The sequence below is a fragment of the Carlito syrichta genome, unplaced genomic scaffold (assembly GCF_000164805.1).
Source record: "Carlito syrichta isolate Samal-C Ts95f unplaced genomic scaffold, Tarsius_syrichta-2.0.1 Scaffold309275, whole genome shotgun sequence".
NCBI classification, from domain to species: domain Eukaryota; kingdom Metazoa; phylum Chordata; class Mammalia; order Primates; family Tarsiidae; genus Carlito; species Carlito syrichta.
Window position 1 is genome coordinate 991,961 of NW_007253371.1, and position 13,189 is coordinate 1,005,149.

Genomic DNA, 13,189 nt, shown 5'->3' on the forward strand with positions numbered 1-13,189 from the left:
AAAATTGCTTTACAAGAAATGCAGATCAAAAGCAATTGAGATATATTTATATATATTTAATACCACCTAGCCCCATTAAGAATGGCCATCATTAATAAAACAAAAAGCAACAGTTGATGGCAAGGATGTGGAGAAAAAGGAACGCTTCTACACCGCTGGTGGGAATGCAAACTAGTTCAAACTCTATGGAAAACAGTGTGGCGATTCCTAAAAGAACTAAAAATTGACCTTCCACATGACCCAGTAATCCCCCTTCTGGGAATATACCTGAGGAACTCAAATCATTCTATAAAAAACATATCTGCACATGCTTGTTTATTGTAGCACTATTCACAATAGCATAAAACATGGAACCAACCATGCTGCCCATTGAAACTGAACTGGATATAAAAAAATGTGGTGCATATACACGATGGTATATTGTGCACCCAGAAATAAGGACAAACATTTGGATGGATTTAGAGTCTATCATACTCCGTGATCTATCACAGAAACAAAGAACTGAGCACCACGTGTTCTCATTCACAAGCAGACCCTGAACATTTACCATAATACTACCAGAAAGGGATTGGCTGTAGCAGGATACTGCCAGGGTGGGGGTGGTGTGGGGAATAACATTACAAAATGGACCTGATCTCAAACCAGGAAAAGTGGGGACAAAAGGGAGGCCCAAACTTTACTGTATGATGGCCACTTATACACCTATCCCTGAATTGTACCCCACATCTTTAAAATAAAATAAAATTACTTTACTGCCAACAATCATCAGAGCATTCAGCAAATCAAAATGTTTTGGGTGATGGAGGGTCTTGTCTTGATGACTGCTGACTGATCAGGTTGAGGGCTGCTGATGATTGGGATGACTAAAGCATTCTTATATTAATAATGGAGTTTACCACATCAATTTTCTCCTTTCACAAAACATTTCTCTGCATCATATGATGCTGTTTGATAGTATTTTATCTACAGAAAAAACTTCTTTCAAAATCAAAGCCCATCTTCTCAAACCCAGACACTGATTGATCAACTAAGTGTATGGATTATTTCGCATTTTTGTTGTTATTTCAGCAATATTCACTGCATCCTCACCAAGAGTAGATTTCATCTCAGGAAACCACTTTCCTTGTCCATTCAAATTTTATCTTGAGATGGCAGCAGGTCAGTCACTGCTCTGCTTCTCATTCTAATTCTCTTGCTATTTCCACCCTAGCTGCAGTTATTTCATGGAAGTCTTGCGTCCCAAGTCTGGAATCAACTTCTTCCCAACTCCTGGTAATGCCGACATTTTGACCTCTTTCCACGAATCAAAAATGTTTTAATGACATCTGGGGAATTATAAATTATTCCTAGAAGGTTTTCAAGTTACTTCTCCCAGATCTGTCAAAGGAATCGTTATCTATATCAGTTATAGTCTCAAAAACTTATTCCTTGATCCATGGGCCACAGATTGGATCATGTGTTAGCAGCCATGAAAACAACATTCATCTCCTTGAACGTCTCTGTCAGGGTTCTTAGGTGACAAGGTACAGCCAGTGAGAAGTAGTATTTTGAAAATAATTACATTTTTCCGGGTAGTAGGTCTCAACAGTGGGCTTAAAATATTCAGTAAGCCATGGTGTAAACAGATATGTTTTCAACCAGGTTTTGTTGTTTCATTTCAAGAGCACAAGAAGAGATTTATCATAACTCTCAAGGACTCTGGGATTTTCAGAATGGTAAAATAGCATTGGCTTCAACTTAACATCACCAGCTGTATTAGCCCCTAACAAGAGAGTCAACTTGTTCTTTGAAGCTTTGAAGTCAGGCGTTGGCTTGTCTTCTCTAGTTATTGAAGTCCTAGATGACATCTGTTCTGATATAAGACTGTTTCATCTGCACTGTCTTCAGTGTAGACATCTTTATTGACCATCTTAGCAAGATCGTCTGAAGAATTTTCTGCAGTTTCTATGTCATGCACGGTTTCACTTGGCATTTTAATATTATGGAGATGGCTTCTTTCCTTAAACCTCAAGAATCAACTTTTGCTAGCTTCCAACTTTTCTTCTGCAGTTTCTTCATCTCTTTCAGCCTTTGTGGTACTGAAAAGAGTTAGAGCCTTGTTCTGGATTAGGTTTTAGTTTGAGGAAATGTTGTGGCTGCTTTGATCTTCTATCCAGATCACTAAAACAAACTGGCCCCTATCGACAATCAGACTGTTCTTTCTTTCCATCCATGTGTTCCCTGGAATAGCACTTTTTACGTTTCCTTTGCAGTCACAACTTGTCTAATTGTTTTGTGCAAGAGGCCTAGGTTTTGACCTAGTTTTGCCTTTCAATATGCCTTCTTTGCTGAGCTTAATTATTTCATCATTTTCATTCAAAGTGAGAAACATACGACTTTTCTTTTCACTTGAAGGCCATTTTAGGATTATTCATTAGCCTGATTTTAATATTATTGTGTCTCAGAGAATAAGGAGGCTCAAGGGAAAGGAGAGAGATGGAGAAGTGGCTGGTTGGTAAAACAGAACACACACATTCACTGATGACATTTGCTGTCTTATATGGATGTGGTTCATGGTGCCTCAAGATGATTACAATACTAACATCACAGATCACTGATCACAAGTTACTGTCACAGATGTAATAATGAAAAAGTTCACGCTCGGTGGTTCAGCCTGTAATCCCATGCCTTTGGGAGGGAGGCTGAGGTGAGTGAATTGCCTGAGCCCACGGGTTCGAGACCCGCCTGGGCAACTTGGCCAGACCTCATCTCTACAATAAATCAAAAATCAGCCAGGAATGGTAGCGCATGCCTGTAATTCCGGCTACTTGGAAGGCTGAGGCGGAAGGATCGCCAGAGCCCAGCAGGTCGAGGTTGCAGTGGCTGGGAGCGGCCACTGCACTCCAATCTGGGTGACAGAGTGAGACTCCGACTCAAAAAAATTCAAAATATCACAAGAATTGCCAAAATGTGCCACAAAGTCATAAAGTGAACACATGCTATGGAAAAATGGGGCTGATGAACTTGCTCAACACAGGATTGCTACAAACCTTCAATGTGTCACAATATCTATGAGCACAATAAAGTGAAGTGTAACCAACTGAGGATGTGCTTGCAATAGGTTATCTAGAAGCAAGAGCATCACCACAGAAGTGAGCACACCTGGTGCCCAGACCTTGGTTCTTAACACTAGCTTCTAATTTTTAAAAAAGCCAGATATCCTTTGAAAATGACTGATTTGAGGGCTGGGGCAAGAAAATATATGAGATGAGCCTGAGCATCTTGTAATGCTAGAAAGCAAAGAAATGTTCAGAAACCAAAATAATGAGGTACATCCAAAGAAAGCAGGAGACAACTGAAAGGGTTCCCCATGGCCAAAGCTGGAACCATCTGAGCAATAAAATAACACGGTACTGAATTGCAACCCAAAGTCCACAATTTTTATAGCAATAATAATAAATCATTGAACAACTAAATAAATAGGAAGGGATAGACAAATCTCCCCTGTGGAATAATTCCAAATAACATATTTAGAGACTCTGGAGGCAGACTATCTAAATATCCTTAAGAGATACTCTGCATTACTCATCACCCTTTACATGTGGGCTGTGCACAGCAACTTCCTTCCAAAGAGGATAATATGCAAAGGAAAGAGAGTAAAGAGTCACTTTCCAGTGGAGAAACTCTGACAAACACTACCCCAGCCTGGTGACTATGACTGGCATCAGCAGGGATAAGTCATATTGATAACGTGTACCCAGGATGTAACGTGACAAGAACGGCATTCACCTCTGTGATCTTCTTCCCCGAGACCTATAACCCCAATCTCACCACAAGGAAAACATCAGTGAAACCAGCTTGAGGGGCATTCTGCAAAAGTCCTCTTCAACACTGTCAAGACATCAAAAACAAACCATGCGTGAGCAACTCACAGTCCAGAGCTTATGGACAACAGAGATGCCATGACTAAACGCAGTGTTGTGTCCTGGGTGAAATCCTGGAACAAGAATAAGACACGGGATAAAAAAAGAAAAGCAAAAGAAAGGGGGGAGGGAGAGGAAGGAAGGAAGGAAGGAAGGAAGGAAGGAAGGAAGGAAGGAAGGAAGGAAGGAAGGAAAACTGTATAAAGTGTGGAGTTTAGTTAATATGAATGTATCAATATTAATTCATTAGTTGTGAGAAAGGTGCCAGACTAAAGTAACGGTTAATAACAGGGGAAACTGAGGCTAGGGCATATGAGAGCCCTTCGTACTGTCTTTGCAACTTTTTTGTAAATCTCAAACCATTTCCAAAGAAAAAGGTTACTTTTAAAAGAGCAATAATGCAATTTACAGACTTAACGCAATATTCATTAAATTACCAGCAGTATTCTTCTCAGACCTGGAAATGACAGTACAGGAATTCATACGGAAACATAAACCACCACGAATAGCCAAAGTAATCCTCAGGGGAAAAAAAAAGTGAGAGGTATCACACTCCCAAGCGTTAAACTTTATTCTAAAGCTACAATAATCAAAACAACCTGGTATTGGTACAAGAACAGGCATATAGACCAATGGAACAAGATAAGCTTCCAGAAGCAAAATATCAATTTTTCAGCGAATTCATTTTTGACAAAGCCTCCACCACCAACCACTGGGGAAAGGAGAACCTTTTCAATAATGGTGCTGGGAAAGCTGTCTGACTACATGCAGAAGATTAAAACAAGACTCTTACCATACACAAAAATCAACTCTAAATGGATCAAAGACCTAAATGTAAAAAACCAAACTATAAGATTCTTAGAAAATGCAGGAGACACCCTTATGGAAATTGGAACTGGTAACCAATTCCTGACTAAAACCCCTAGTGCCCTTGCCATAAGAGATAAAAAAGACACGTGGGACCTCATTTAACTGAAAAGTTTCTGCAAGGCAAAAGAAACCATCAAGAGAGTGTGGAGACAGCCCACAGAATGGGAAAAAAATATTTGCCAACTGCACATGTGACCAAGGCCTAACATTCAGGATCTACGAGGAACTCAAACACGCCGAAAAGAAACAAAACAAACAACCCTATTACCAAGGGGCCAAAGGTATAAATAGACACTTCTCAAAGGAAGACATATGAGCAGCCAACAGACATAGGAAAAAATGCTCAGCCTCACTATTTATCAATGAAATGCAAATTAAAACCACACTGAGATACCACCTAACTCCCATCAGGATGGCCATCATCAAACACTCAAAAAACAACAGATGCTGGAGAGGTTGCAGTGAAAAGGGAATTCTTCTACACTGTTGGTGGGAGTGTAAACTAACACAACCTCTGTGAAAAGCAGTTTGGCGATTCCTAAAAGATCCAAAAATCAATCTTCCATACGACCCTGCAATCCTCCTCCTGGGAATATACTGGAGGAACTCAAATCACTCTATATAAAAGATATCTGCACACATAGGCTTATTGTGGCATTTTTCACAATAGCAAAAACATGGAACCAACCGTGCTGCCCATTGAAAGAGGACTGGATTAAAAAAATGTGGTACACATACACGATGGAATATTACGCAGCCATAAGAAGGACAAAATTATGAAATTCACGGCAACCTGGATGGATTTAGAATCTATAATACTGGGTGACCTGTCACAGAAACAAAGAACTGAGTACCGCATGTCCTCACTTACAAGCAGACCATGAAAAATTATCGTAATTTTCGTATGAGGAAAGGATCGGCAGTAATGGGAAACCGCCAGGGGAGGGTGGGGCGGGATTGGCAGTAGTGGGAATTTGCCGAGGGAGAGGGAGGGCACACCTTATCGACAAGGGTACTTGCATAATGAACATTTGTATACCTAAGCCTGAATTGTACCCCACATCTTTAAAATAAATTTTAAAAAAATAAAAATAAGCCGGGCTCGGTGGCTCAGCCTGTCATCCCGCGCCTTTGGGAGGCTGAGGTGAGTGGATTGCCTGAGCCCGCGGGTTCGAGACCCACCTGGGCAGCGAGACCTCATCTCTACAATAAATGAAAAAATCAGTCGGGCGTGGTAGCGCATGCCTGTAATTCTGGCTACTTGGAAGGCTGAGGCGGAAGGATCACCAGATCCCAGCAGGTCTGAGGCTGTGGTGGCCTCGAGCGGCCACTGCACTCCAGTCCGGGCGACAGAGTGAGACTCTAACTCAAAAAAATAAAATAAAAATAAAAATAAAAAAATAAGAATAAACAAACAAAAAGACCAATAGAACCTTATCATTTTTTTTCCTATATTTTTTTCTTCTTTCGAATTTGGATTTGTTTCTGTGAAAGACACTTCTTTCATTGGACTATAATTTATTGATGGCTACTGCAGTGGGGAGGGCTAATTGCCCCTAAAATAAGCTGTTCAATTTCCTTATTTCTATTTCGATTACATTGCTGCTATTAGTGTTGTTCTGTAGTGAGGAGTTTTGAGAGTTTTCTGTTTACTCTTCATCTAGCATCTTCTACTCTGCTTCCGCTGCCTGCAGTGGTCTCTTGTTCATTTCTGGATTATATTTTTAGAGTACGAGAGTGTCAGTGGGTTGAAGGGTGCACAAGTGTACGTCAGCTTATGACAACGGGGTGCAGTTGCAGGTGAACGGATTTGGAGCATGGCTGTCAATTGTCCCAATGATGCTTCTTCAGTCTATTTGCAGTCTTGTCTAGCTTTCTCTTGATCTGCTGTGTTCTCGATAAAAAAAATCAGTGGCAGAAAAATTTAGCTCCAGATAAAGGCATTATTAGGGAATCACACCTCTTAACCACCCCCTGAAGTCCCAAAATAAAAGTTTTTGAAAATGACATTGCAGAGAACTTCTCCCGAAATCACCTGCCCTGAGAGTAATGAGGGGGAACCTGAAAAGCCCTGGAAGCCATCAAGTGTGACATCTCTAGAGGACTTTCTGAGGCCGTTCTGAGATGCTTGGGTGTCTGTTTCCCTTCTCCACATGTCAGCTGGAATCAGGCCCCCTGGATGAATTGGGTTGGACAGCTCAAGCTCCAATTCCAGCACTCCGGTCAAACCAAAGCCCTGGAGAGCATTGAGAACATTTCAAAGAGTGGATTTTGTGTGCACACTTCCCAGCTTCCTGGTTTTGACCGAGACTAGAGTGAGGAAAGCGAGCATTTTCCACTGGTGACCTGTGAAACCACTTCCTATCTGCAGCTGTGGCAGTGTCTGTCTGACTTATCAAACACCCTTTGGCGCCACAGGGGATCGAGGAAAAATGGAGGCAAAATCTGTAGACGTGTCTCCTCTCTCAGTCATTCTCTCTGTAGATGTGTCTCCTAACAGTTATTCTCTGTCTCTGTAGACATGTGTCCTCTCTGAGTCATTGTCTGTCTGTATAGACATGTCTCTTCCTCTCTGAGTCATTCTATCTGTTGACATGTCTCCTCTCTCTCTCTCTCTCTTTATCTTTCTCTCATTCTCTGTCTCTGTAGATGAGTCTCCGCAATTTCTCTCTCTCAATCTCTGTCCTTTTCCCTCCTCCTCTCCCCTGTTTTTTCTTATTCACCCAACATATCCAAGTCCTCTTTCTATTGTTCTGTGGTGCATTTGCAAGCAGCTTAGCAAAGAGGAAAGAGAATGCAGCATTTACTTTTTGCCCCAGTGACATTTCCTGAGCTCTCTGAATCTCACTTTTCAGCTCAAAGAGAGATGACGGTTATTTTCCTGAGTCTTTATGGGGATCAAAGCCCACATAATGCCCGGCCAGGCAGTAAGAGCTCAGTTGACCTTAACTGCTTCCTGTCGCCCTTCAAATCATGGCGTTTTACAATGAGACACATCACACTTTGTCTTTTTATTTACCCCTCCACGCAGGGCTACCATGTGGTCTATTCTGTTCCTTGTGTAAAAGATGGGTCTCTCCAACATGGGAGAATAATTTTAAAAATGAAAAAGAAAATATATGGTTTCTAATTCTATTTGATTCTAAACTTAATGAAGAGATAAGTTGTTTACAAGGGGGGGGATGCCCCCCAAAACTGGAATTTATTAATTTTTTAAAAAGTGTTTTTATTCTTACATGTCTAAACTTTAGTCACCTTCAAAGTCCTCTTCGTTTGATGCAATGCACCGGTCAAGATGCTTTTTCCACTGCTCAAGATAGTTTTTGAACTTGTTGATTTTGATACCTTTCAGTGCTTCCGCCGTTTTTTGTTTCATCTCTTCCATATCAGCAAAGCCTCTCCCTTTGAGGACTTTTTACATCCAGGGAAACAAACAAACAAAAAGGTCACTAGGGTTGAGGTCAGATGACTCGGGAGGGTGGGCCACAGGAGTCAGGCCATTTTTGCTCAAAAATGGCAGAACTCTCAGGGCAGCGTGGGCAGGTGGTTTGTGTAAATCACCCATCATGAAATGGTTAAACACCTTGAAAGAATCTCCAAAAAAAAAAATGCACTGAAGCCAAATGCAGTCTCTTACAACAATACTAGTTGACACACTGATGCCGATGGGTTCCTAGAATGCCTACCTAGCGGGGGAAGCCTGTACTACAAGAGATCCAACCTCCAAAAGAAAATTTGGGGGGAGGGTTCCCTTATATTTGGTACTTTCACTGCAGCTTGACTATTATCCTGCAGGAAAATGTGTTCATTTCCTGCCATGATTCCCAGCAAGGAGCTAGAGGGTTGAAGGGACTTGCCCAAGGCAGTACCACATGTCAACAGAAGGAGGGTTCCAGCCCCTTCAATCTTCCCTTCTGGTTCATGTTCTTCCAACCTTGTTTGGAAGTGTCCAGATTGTCTGCAGCATCTCTTTCATGTATTCTTTGCTCGATTGCCTTCCCTGCGCCCCATGGTGCTGACTATACAAAAAGAGTAAGGTACAACCCTGCTTCAAGAAGTCCAGATTTGGTGGGAATGAGTGGCCAGGCATCAGACAATCGTGGTAGAGTATGGGGGGTGGTGTGGCAGGGGAAGCTTAGGGGGTGATGCCCCCAGGCGATCTCAGCCCTGACTCTGATGACTCGCCCATGCCCTCTTCCTCAGTCTTGGGGGCCAGTGCTCAGTGCTTCCTGTTCCTACTAGTCCCTGCAGGGCCTCACGGGCCCTCAACTGATTCTCAGCAGTTTCGTTGTAACCCTGTCTTTGTGTTGGTTATCTTCTGCTGTAAAGATTCACAGTGGGCCAGGCACGGTGGTTCAGCCCGAAATCCCAGCACTTTGGGAGGCAGAGGCAAGAGGATTGCCTGAGTCTGGGGGTTTGAGACCAGTCGAAGCAACTTGTTGAGACATCGACTCTACCATAAATCAAAAAATTAGCCAGGCGTGGTGGCACATGTCTATATTTCCAGTTACTTGGAAGGCTGAGGTGGAAGGATCGCTTGAGCCCTGCAGGTCGAGACTGTGGTAGCCAGGAGCGTACCACTGCACTCTAGCCTGGGCGACAAGAGTGAGACGCCAACTAAAAAAAAAAAAAGACACTGTGTTGTGTTCTCTGCTTTCCTGGTTGGACCCAGACTGATGGAGTCTGATTATTATTTGAGACTCAAGTCCAGATCCCCGACAGAGCCTAATATGCACTGAGAGCGATTGGCATTTTCTGAGTATTTACTGTGTTCCAGGAAGCTGTGTCCTATTCCTAAACTCACTTAACCTCACAACACCCTACTATGACTTAACATCCATTTTATAGAGGAAAACACTAAGGCATGGCAGATAAAGTAAATTGCCTAAGAGATCAGCTTAGAGAGGCAATTTGAATTTTCTTCTTTCCTGATGTTAGAGAAACGATCATTATTATTTCTCCAATTACCACCATGAACATGCACTTATTTTAAAAGTGGGAAATAAAATAATAATAATAAGTTATATGCAAATGAACTGAAAAGAAAAGAAAAACAGTGTAGAAATCCATTTCCTTTTTCTGTACAGTTAAATAGTAAATGCTTTTGTGGTTGTTAGTCTCTACCATGGTGATGTACCTCCACACCTGTAGTGTGAAAGGAGCCACAAGCGATTTGTTAACAGAAGAGTGCGACTGTGTCCCAATAAAACTTTATTTAAATAAGCAGGCAGTGGGCCAGCCTAGATCCCAGCAAGCATTTAAGAAGCAGGTGTCATTGCTATTATTTATAGTCATTTCAAATCTTGTCTAGTCAGATTGTCTGTCACCTTGCCCTCCATCCTTCTAAAAAAAGATGGTCTTGGATCGCTACCTGCACTGTCTGCCTAGAAGCACTCAGCACCATTGTCTCTGTGATGACCAGAGACTTGAGATGACACCACATTCCTTCTGCCATTACAGTCTCCTGGAATGAGTTCCCCCCAAGAATGTTTTGGTCCCAGCATTTCACTGCATAGTCACTTTGGAAAATGTCAGCTGTCGCACCCCCTAACAGACCCTGTCAGACACAGTGTGAGGCTTGTCACTCTTTATGAAGGGCTGTAAGGAAATTATAAAAACATGATTAAGGGGAGAACCAGAGAGAGACAGACAGTAAATTTGGGGAGAGATGTCAGCCTGCGTGTTTTTTAAACTCAAAATACCTCCACAGTGTCATAGATGCCGCAAAATACATAGCTAAAAGAAATAACTTCTTGATCCCAAAAGGCTTGATCAGAAAGTTCACAAAAGTTCAGAATTTCAGCTTTAAAGGAATAAACGTTTGAGAAGCACACAGGTTATGTCAGACTCTTGCCTACATTTCAACTGCTTTTTCAGTGAGGTGCTCCCATTCTCAGACCCATTTGGTGAGAGAATAGTTTGCTCCAAACTTCCTGAAGGATAATGTAGTTATCTTTAATCACAAGGTTTTAACATGGGCATATTCTTGAACCAAGAATTTCTACTTCCAGGACTATCTCCAAAGGGTATAATTAGATGAACTCTGTATATAGAAGAGTGTTCACTGTAGCAGTGTTTATTCTGGGTCGCATTCTGAAGTATCCCAAATTCCCGATAATTAGTAACTGTTTGAAATGATGTCTTAAATCCCTGTAATGGAAGAGTTTATAGCTACTAAGTACCACATCTTAGAAGACTATTGAGAAAACAAAGAAAACACTAACAAAAGCAGGTTACAATATAATGTATACTATATAATTCCTGTCTTTAAAAAAGAGAAATGTTCTGTCTCTGTCAATAGCTATAGTTGCACCAAATGCAATAGTGATTATTTCTGGTGCAATTCAAAACATAGTTTGTTTCATAATTTACATTTTTATATCTGTTTTTTTTTCAAATTTTGCTCATGAATATACTTTTCTTTTAAATGTCAGAGTAAAAATCAAGATAATAAATATTAAAAAGAGGAAATATATAACAAATATTCTCATGCTAAAGTTTAAAACAAACTGGGAAATAATGTTTGAAATGTAACAACAAAATTTTAATTACTTTCATCTATAAAGAGATTGTTTACATTAAGAAAAATTACTCCAATATGAAGCCATGCAAATAAAGCAAACAGAAAACAGATTCATGCACAAAAATCCCTGACCAAAAAGATGGCCGAGTAGCTATCAAACGTGGGAAAAATATTTAGCTCAACTAATTATGCAACAGATACGAATGAAACAAAATTTAACGCCCCATTTTTCATCTGTAAAATGACCAAGTTTTGAATGCTATTAGTCATAGTTGCTGAGGATAGACAATTCAGCCCCTCACACCGAGGGTGTTAGCACCTAAATTTGTTTATCCTTTTTTTAGAAAACCATTTATAACCATCGTGACACATGACATCACCGGGACCCAATGCTGTCCTAGTAATTTCACCTCTAGGAATGATCCCTAAGGAAACAGAGGTATGTAAAGGTGTTCACAAGGATGCTGTTATCAGCTTTATTTAAAATATTTGCTTGTAAATATGAAAACAATATGTGTTCAGCAAAGGGGAAATAGCAAACTAAATTGTGATGTACTCATATAGACATAGGATTAAACATCATATCAGCATCAAAACAATCCTTCCCATAATAATTTCATGATATAAAAACATGCTTTATGGTCAAGTGAGACAAGCATGGAGCATGGTACCAAACTCTCTCTCTAGGTTCCAAATTTGGAAAATGTCAATGCAAATGCATGGAATTACTGGAGAGGGGTCTTCAACGGGCAGTACTGGTTGCTGATATTAAGAAAAGCTTTATTTCTATATAACCCAAAGAAAGCCAATAATCCAAAGAAAGCCAAATAGTATTTAAAGCCACAGACCAGAAGAAGGAGGGAGGAGGACAAGAAGAGAAGCTAGCAAGTAAACCAGGAGAAGAAAAGGAGGAGGCAGAAGAGAAGGATGAGGAGAAGGTGGAAAAGAATGAGGAGGAGGAGGAGGAGAAGAAGGAGAAAGAAAGGATGGTGATGAAGATAGAGGAGGGAGAGGAGGAAGCTCCCATTTCTACCCAGCCCTCACTTAAGAAGATTGCTCATGCACATCCTCCCAGAAGCCCCATGCAATGTTTCCTTGCATATGGTACCTGCCCTAAGACTCCTATCTTCTTTCCGCTTAACTTTGGTATCAGTTGACTGAGTTACGTGTGGCCTGGTAAATTTTCCAGATGAATACTAGAAAACTCGGAAGAAAGTGCTAGGCACACCTCTGTGACACATTCTCACTAAAGGTGAGTGGTGAGCACAAGTTCCTCACTCACTCATTACTGCACTTGCTCCCTCCTGCCTGGAACAAGAAACAGGTGGAAATTCTGCTGGAACCCCTAAAGGTTTTAGAAGAGATTCTCAGCCCTGATTGAACGCCGGAGTCACCGGGGGAGCTTTTAAGACGTGCTGGTGCCGGATTAAACACAAAACCTCTTGCTGTGAGGACCAGACATTCAGAGTCAGAGCTACCCAGGTGATTCTCATGTGCAGGTAAGGCTGAGGACCACTATATTTTCACCAGCATGTGTTTTATTTCCAAAGAACCTATCTCACGCAGGGAAGGGGCCTATCACCAACTCAATGCTCCCCTACATTTTCACTTCAGTTTTCCGTTGTATAATTTGATTTCAGTGGTCACCCCTTTTGGTAGAAGTTCTAATGTTCATTTACTGATGAGAGAATAAACTCAGAGTGATTAGAGTTTCCTGAACTCAGGCATTACATGATATGAAAGGAAAGACAAGAAATGCAAGGCATCTTGGGTATGACTCTGGTCTCAGTTGTGGAATCGTGGACAGGATTTATTTGCATGGTGATAATCATCTCTGATGTTCTATACTTAAAGCTCAGTGGTTTTCTTTTCTTTTCTTTTCTTTGAATCGGGG